Source organism: Gorilla gorilla, chromosome 9 (genome assembly GCF_029281585.2).
Source record: "Gorilla gorilla gorilla isolate KB3781 chromosome 9, NHGRI_mGorGor1-v2.1_pri, whole genome shotgun sequence".
Classification (NCBI taxonomy): Eukaryota; Metazoa; Chordata; class Mammalia; order Primates; family Hominidae; genus Gorilla; species Gorilla gorilla.
The window spans coordinates 8,062,569-8,070,405 of NC_073233.2; positions in this window are offsets into that span (position 1 = coordinate 8,062,569).

The following is a 7,837-nucleotide window of genomic DNA, read 5'->3' on the forward strand; positions in this document are numbered from 1 at the left end:
GGAAAAAAGAAAGAAGGGGGGGATAGAAAAAGACATAACATGCAAAGAAAGCTATACTAATAGTAGGCAAAATAAAAACAAAGGCCTGGCTGGGTGCAGTGGCTCACACCTGTAATCCCAGCACTTTGGGAGGCTGAGGCGCACAGATCACCTGAGGTCGGAAGTTTGAGACCAGCCTGACCAACATGGTGAAACCCAATCTCTACTAAAACTAACAAAAAAAATAGCTGGGCATGGTGGGGCACGCCTGTAATCCCAGCTACTCAGGAGGCTGAGGGAGAAGAATCGCTTGAACCCAGGAGGCAGAGGTTGCAGTGAGCCAAGATCGCGCCACTGCACTCCAGCCTGGGCAACAAGAGTGAGACTCCATCTCAAAAAATATATATATACATACATATATATGCATGCATCATATATGTGCTGAGAATTTTATAGATCACAATCCTCAGCTAATGAATCCTATATAGACATTGTTTTTATTTAACTTTTTTCTCCTTTATTATCTCAAGTCCCATCATCCTCTCCACCCATAGGCATCCATCCTTGCAGGTATCTTTCCAATTCATCTTCCATAAGTTGTTTACAAACATTTGCAAATAATCATGACAAATATGTAGCATTTTTCAATGTGTATGTATTTGGTTTTGGTTTTGTTTTTGAGACAGGTCTTGCTCTGTCACCCAAGCTGGAGATAGAGTGCAATGGTGCAATCTCAGCTCACTGCAACCTCCACATCCCAGGCTCAAATGATCCTCCTGCCTCAGCCTCCCAAGTAGCTGGGACTACAGTCGCACACTCCACACCTGGCTAATTTTTGTATTTTTTGTAGAGATAGGGTTTCACCACGTTGCCCAGGCTGGTCTCGAACTCCTGGACTCAAGTAATCCACCTGCCTGGCCCTCCCAAACTGCTGGGATTACAGACGTGAGCCACTGCGTCCAGCTTTGTGTATGTTATTTATTTATTTTTATTTATTTTTTTTTTTTTGAGGCGAAGTCTCGCTCTGTGGCCCAGGCGGGAGTGCAGTGGCGCAATCTCGGCTCACTGCAAGCTCCGCCTCCCGGGTTCACGCCATTCTCCTGCCTCAGCCTCCCGAGTAGCTGGGACTACAGGCGCCCGCCATCACGCCCGGCTAATTTTTTTGTATTTTTAGTAGAGACGGGGTTTCACCGTGTTAGCCAGGATGGTCTCGATCTCCTGACCTCGTGATCCGCCCGCCTCGGCCTCCCAAAGTGCTGGGATTACAAGCGTGAGCCACCGCGCCCGGCCGTGTATGTTATTTAAATTCATGATGGTTATAAATTCTGTTCTGTTTCTTTCCTTTTAAGCAAATCTGGTGCTTTTGGCATGTATTGCTACATGAAAATACAATGTATTATTTCTGGCCACTGAAGTGTGTTCCACTAGATTCCTGCCCCCCCATTTCCCACATCCATCACCCTTTTTTGAGCTCTTTGCTGCCATATAATCCACCATGATGAATATCCTCATTCCTCAGCATAACACCCAGGAGTGGTGAACCTAGCAAATGAGTTTTCAATGATCAATGAGTAGGATGCTGAAATGGGGAGCCTGGGAGAACAGATTTCTTTTCCTTTTTTTTTGAGATAGAGTCTCATTCTGTCACCCAGGTTGGAGTGCAGTGGCGCGATCTCAGCTCACTGCAAGCTCTGCCTCCTGAGTTCACGCCATTCTCCTGCCTCAGCCTCCCGAGTCGCTGGGACTACAGGCACCCGCCACCATGCCCGGATAATTTTTTGTATTTTTAGTAGAGATGGGTTTTCACCGTGTTAGCCAGGATGGTCTCCATCTCCTGACCTTGTGATCTGCCCACCTTGGCCTCCCAAAGTGCTGGAATTACAGGCGTGAGCCACCGCACCTGGCCCCAGATTTCTTGAGAAGTATCTGTTTTGGAAGGAAGGTGACTGAAGTGTTGATCAGCGCCATATCTACATCTTCTTCATCAATATGGAATGATGCTTTCATGATCTAAAAAGGCAATAGCCATAGAACGAATGTGCTTCCCAGAATCAAAAGGCCATACCAAAAAAAAAAAAAAAATGCAGTTTACAACAACCAAAAATATTGCTCCTCCTCAAGGCTGTGTACAGAGGTAGTATATTTGTGTGATGGATGGACCCCATTACACTGTATGTGCTTGAAAGGCAGAAGTCACGTAACGACTCCCGCTGTATGCCGCAGGTAAGCACATAGCTGCTCACGCCTCTCACTAAATACTACGCACTAAATGTAACATGTCAGTAAGACTGCAGGTGTTTCCATTCTCTTCAAAAACCAGGGGCGTTTTGTTTTCATTGCTTAACTCTGATTAAAAATAAGGTTGAAGGTCTTTTTGCGTCCTCACTAGCCATCTGTGTGTGGTCCATTCCTATGCTTTGCCCACTTCTCCACTGGGTCTCCTGCCCTCTTCTGTTGATTTTCAGGGTTCCTGTCTAGACATTAGCTTCTAGGGGTTATAAATATGGCAAATGGCAAATATCTTCTCCCAGTTGATCAATCTTCTTTTTTTTTTTTTTGAGACGGAGTTTCACTCTTGCTGCCCAGGCTGGAGTGCAATGGCACAATCTCGGCTCACCGCAACCTCCACCTCCCGGGTTTAAGCAATTCTCCTGCTTCAGCATCCCGAGTAGCTGGGATTACAGGCATGCACCACCACACCCGGCTAATTTTGTATTTTTAGTAGAGATGGGGTTTCACCACGTTGGTCAGGCTGGTCTCGAACTCCTGACATCAGGTGATCTGCCCGCCTCGGCCTCCCAAAGTGCTGGGATTACAGGGGTGACCCACCACACTTGGCCCCAATCATCTTTTAATGGTTTTTTTGTGGGGTGATATCCAGACATATATCAGTAATTTTGATGTGGTTAAATACAGCATTTTCCTAATTACTGTTTATGTTCTGGGGATCATATTTAAGAATTCATTTCCTGACCCCAAGATAATAAACACAGTCTCCTATATTATCTTCCACTCTTTTTATATTTTCCTTTCACTTTTACATATCCTTTTAGGTCTTAAATCCATCTGGATTGTAGAGGGTGTGAGGTAGGCATCTAATTTTAATTTTCTGCATAGAGTGAGCCATCTTCCCCATTCAATTTGTTAAAAATTAAAGCTCCCCTGGCCGGGCACGGTGGCTCATGCCTGTAATCCCAGCACTTTGGGAGGCCGAGGCGGGTGGACCACCTGAGGTCAGGAGTTCGAGACCAGCTTGACCAACACGGAGAAACCCCATCTCTACTAAAATACAAAATTAGCCAGTGTGGTGGTGCATGCCTGTAATCCCAGCTACTCGGGAGGCCGAAGCAGGAGAATTGCTTGTACCCGGGAGGTGGAGGTTGCGGTGAGCCAAGATCGCGCCATTGCACTCCAGCCTGGGCAACAAGAGTGAAACTCTATCTCAAAAAAAAAAAAAAAAGCACGGAGTGCTCATGCCTGTAATCCCAGCACCTTAGGAAGCCGAGGAGGGTGGATCACCTGAGGTTAGGAGTTCGAGACCAGCCTAGCCAACATGGTGAAACCCCATCTCTACTAAAAATACAAAAAGTAGCCAAATGTGGTGGCACATGCCTGTAATCCCAGTACTTTGGGAGGCCGAGGCAGCCTGATAACTTGAGGTCAGGAGTTCGAAACCAGCCCGACCAACATGGTGAAACCATGTCTCTACTAAAAATATAAGAATTAGCTGGGCATGGTGGCTCTTGCCTGTAATCTCGACTACTCAGGAGACTGAGGCAGGAGAATTGCTTGAACCGGGGAGGTGGAGGTTGCAGTGAGCCAAGATTGCACCATTGCACTCCAGCCCAGCTGACAGAGTGAAACTGCATCTCAAAAAATAAAAAAAGAAAGGGAGAAGAAGAAAAGAAGAAGATGAAGTTGAAGATGAAGAAGGAAAAGAAAAGGAGGGAGGGAAGGAGGGAGAGAGAGAGAAAAAGAAAGAAAGAAAGAAAAAGAGAAAGAAAGAAAGGAGTAAGAGAGAGGAGAAATGTGGCGGCAGACACGATTCTGCGTGAGCACCACGGAGACGTGAAGGAGTGGCCGTGCAGGGACACAGGACCCGTGGCCCGGCCTGGACTCACTGTCCATGATGAGCGGTCGTCCACATGCACACACAGGGCTGACTGATGACCACTTGCAAGCTGGGTCTCACCTACCCATGGAAAATCAATGTCATTCCCCGGGTTGCGAAAAGTATCACAGGAAGCACATCTTGTGCCTCCAATTCCAGTCCCTATGGAGGCCACGTCTCCCTCCAGTCTTCAAAAAGAGCCTGAAGAGTGAGGCGTTCAGTGTGAAGAGGATGGAGAGAGCATTGGGCAGGAGACCGCTGGGGACAGGTCAGGGTGGGATGAAAACACGGGGACAACCCACAAAGAGCTGCAGGCTTTCCACGTGCAGTCACACACTAGGCTTCTTGTTACAAAGCAGCAACAATTTCAAGAATGTGTGGGACAGAAATAGTACAATGCCCTTTAACAACAGCTTCTACTGATGGAACTCAGTGGAACCCTGCGAATAATACAACACACTTTAACAACAACTTCTACTGATAGAACTCAATGGGGCCCTATGAATAATACAATATGCTTTAACAACAACTTCTACTGATGGAACTCACTGGAACCCTGCGAATAATACAACACACTTTAACAACAACTTCTACTGATGGAACTCACTGGGGCCCTGCAAATAATACAAGACACTTTAACAACTTCTATTGATGGAACTCAATGGAGCCCTGCATTTCATGTGTCTCCTCAGTGTTCACATCTTCATTCTGAGTCTGTTCAAAGGATTCCCAGGTCTTGTTCCTCATGTATTTGCAGGTGGTGGTGACAACCATAAGACCAACATGTTGGCAGGCCAAGTACCAGGAGTGCTGTCCCCCAAAGGGATGTGAATTTCCAACATGATGAACAGATCTTAATACATTCGAAATGTTTTTTAAAACGACACCCTTCCATTGATTGACAATGGCAGTTGCATTCCTGGAAAATTTAGTATATGTCAAAATCTGCAAAACTTCTGTGTGTGCATGTATGTATGGTGTGTGCCATGTATGTGTTGTGTGTATGTGTGTGTGAGCATGTGTGAATATGTGTGTGTGTGGGGTATGTATGTGGTGTGTGGAGGTGTCTATGTGTATATGTATGTGTGTATGTGTGTGTTTGATATGTGTATGTGTGTGCATATGCGTGTGTGCATGTGTGTTGGTGTGTATGTGTATGTGTGTATCTATGGTATGTGGGCATGTGTTTGTGTATGCATGTGTATGTGTATGTGCATGTGTGTTGGTGTGTATGTGTGTATGCGTGTGGTGTGTGCATGTGTATATATATGTGTGTGATGTGTGTGTTTGTGTGTGGTGTACGTATGCATGTGTTTGTGTGAGTGTGTGTTTTTGTGGTGTGTCTGTGTGTTTCTGTGGTGTGTTTCTGTTTTTGTAAGTGTGTGTATTTGTGTGTGTTTGTGTATGTATATGTATGCATGTGTGTGTTTTTTGTGTGTTTTGTGCATGTGTGTGTGTTTGTGTGTGGTGCATTTGTGTCTGCATGTGCATGTGTTTGTGTGTTTGTATGTTTGTATGTGATTTTGTGCCCACATATGTGCATGTGTCTGCGTGTTTGTGTGTGTATGTGTGTGCTCCGGAGCAGCCACATCAGCCCATGGTTCTGGTGGGTTGAGGATGGAGTAGGTAGAGGAGCAGGTGAGAAGGAGGTGCAGGTGTGGAGCGCCTTGAGCCCAGGCCCTTTTTACCCCACATAGGAACACACCATCATCTCTGTCTTTTTCTGGTTGCTGTTTACACAGCTCCTGGAGGTATGTCTTGATTGTTTTTCTTTGGCTATGTTGATATTTTCTGGATCCAAGTATGAGCTCTTCCTCATGAGGTGATTTCCTTGTGGAATTCATACCGAAAGGAAAGACAGCTCCAACGCTGGCTCACCTCAGGAGGAAGTGCAGCCTCCTCAAGGTCTTAGGCTCTGTCCCAGGTCCTGACTCTTACTCTTCCTGGGCCTTTGAGCAGATCCAATCAGCCCTGGAGCCCCAGCTTCCTCTCCTGCAGAGGGGTGCTAGCAACACCAGCCTCTGGGGGTTGCATGAGAATTATCTGAGATCATTCATATATTGCTTCTTTCGCAACACCCCAACTCCCCATCCCCCACGCTCATGCCGGGTTCCATCTTGGCAGGACTGGGTCAATGTTGTGGGTTTTCGACGTTTGATGCTGTGAGACGCCCTCCCTCCCCAGAGCAGTGCCGCTCTCTACCTGATTCCTGCTGATGCCCCCAGGGATGTGGTATCTTCTCTGTGGCAACTGTGGCTGAGGATGGCAGGGTTCTCGGCAGTGGGGAAGGAGGCATCCTCTGTTTACCTCCTCCCTATTCCTGGGCCAGTCCCTGTGGTCAGGGCAATGGGCTCTGTGATTACAGAAGGGAATTTCACACAGCGTGGTCCTTGGGGACACGTAAGCAGAGTTTCCTGCTGCTTTGAAACTATTGTCTGGATAGATTCTTCTCTTGGAGGAAAACAAAGCTTGGAGCAGAGCTTGAAGGGTGGTGGGGGGACCATGATGGGTACAAAGAGCAGCCAAGAGACAGGAAGGATACTGCAGCCAGGAGGTAGGGCACCAGCAATGGTGTGGAGGCTGCAGGTGCAGGAACCCATCGGTACGGTCCACACTCAGATACGGTTCAAATGTGTGATGAGTGGATGTGCAGGCTTACAACCTTCCAGTGTGCCTCAGCTGACTTGGGGTGAAATCCAAACCCCTGACGCTGACCCCACCCACCTCTCCAGCTGGATTTGACCGTGGCCTTGGCCACCCATCGTTGCAGAACCAATCAGCCCAAAGCTCAGTGGATCAGGAGTTCAGATCTGGCACTGGATGGTGGCACAGGCTGCATGATTTGTGGGGTCTCAGTTGGGAAGGTACCAATGGCTAATGATGGCAGCATGGCTTGGCTGGGCTATATTTTGGGACCTCAGTTCCGGCTGTCTGCAGGGTTCCTTGGTTTTTCTGTAAATTATGTCATCTGGGGCTGGCTTGTCCAAGATGCTGTGTTCACACACCTGTGGGATGGCTACAACAGGTGACGCTGGACAGATCTCCCTCCTCTCCCCCACCTCACGGCCTCTTCCCATGGCTGGCTTGGGCTTCCTCACAGCATGGTGGGCTCAGGGCAGCTGTACTTCCTACAAGGTCACTGGAGCAGAGGCCGGAAGGCACCTTATGACCCAGCCTCCTCAAGTCACTAAGGCCAGTCCAGATTGCAGAGAGAAGAGAAAGTCCACCTCTCCACGGGAGGAGAATGACTTGGCATCATCTTCAAACTGCCTCAATCATTCATCCAGCCCTGGATCGGTGCCGCGGCCACACCGCACTCTTCCTTACGTCCTGTGTGCTGGCGGTTCTTTACGTGGAACAGACTCACCCAGGACTGCCCTGGATTGCATCCCTCCTATCTGCCCAGCTCAGATCCACCTCTGACACCCCATCCCGAGATAACTGCCCCTGCCACCTTGCATTCTCTGCTTCATTTATTGATTCCCATGATGCCAAGCTGGCTCTGCTCTCACCCTTGTTTGTTCTTAGAGGTGTGTGTCCCTCCTCAGGGGACTGTGAGTTCTGAAGGGGCAGTGACTTTATCCCACAAGCAGCCAGGCAGCTGTGTCACCAACACCTGGACATGCTCCATCATCGTCATTGAGAGAGGGAGGTGTTAACTGAAGAAGGACGAGGTCGTCAATTTGGAAAGGAGCGCTTTACTTCTCATAAAGTGCTGCGGGCTGAGTGTGGCTGTTCTGACCATCT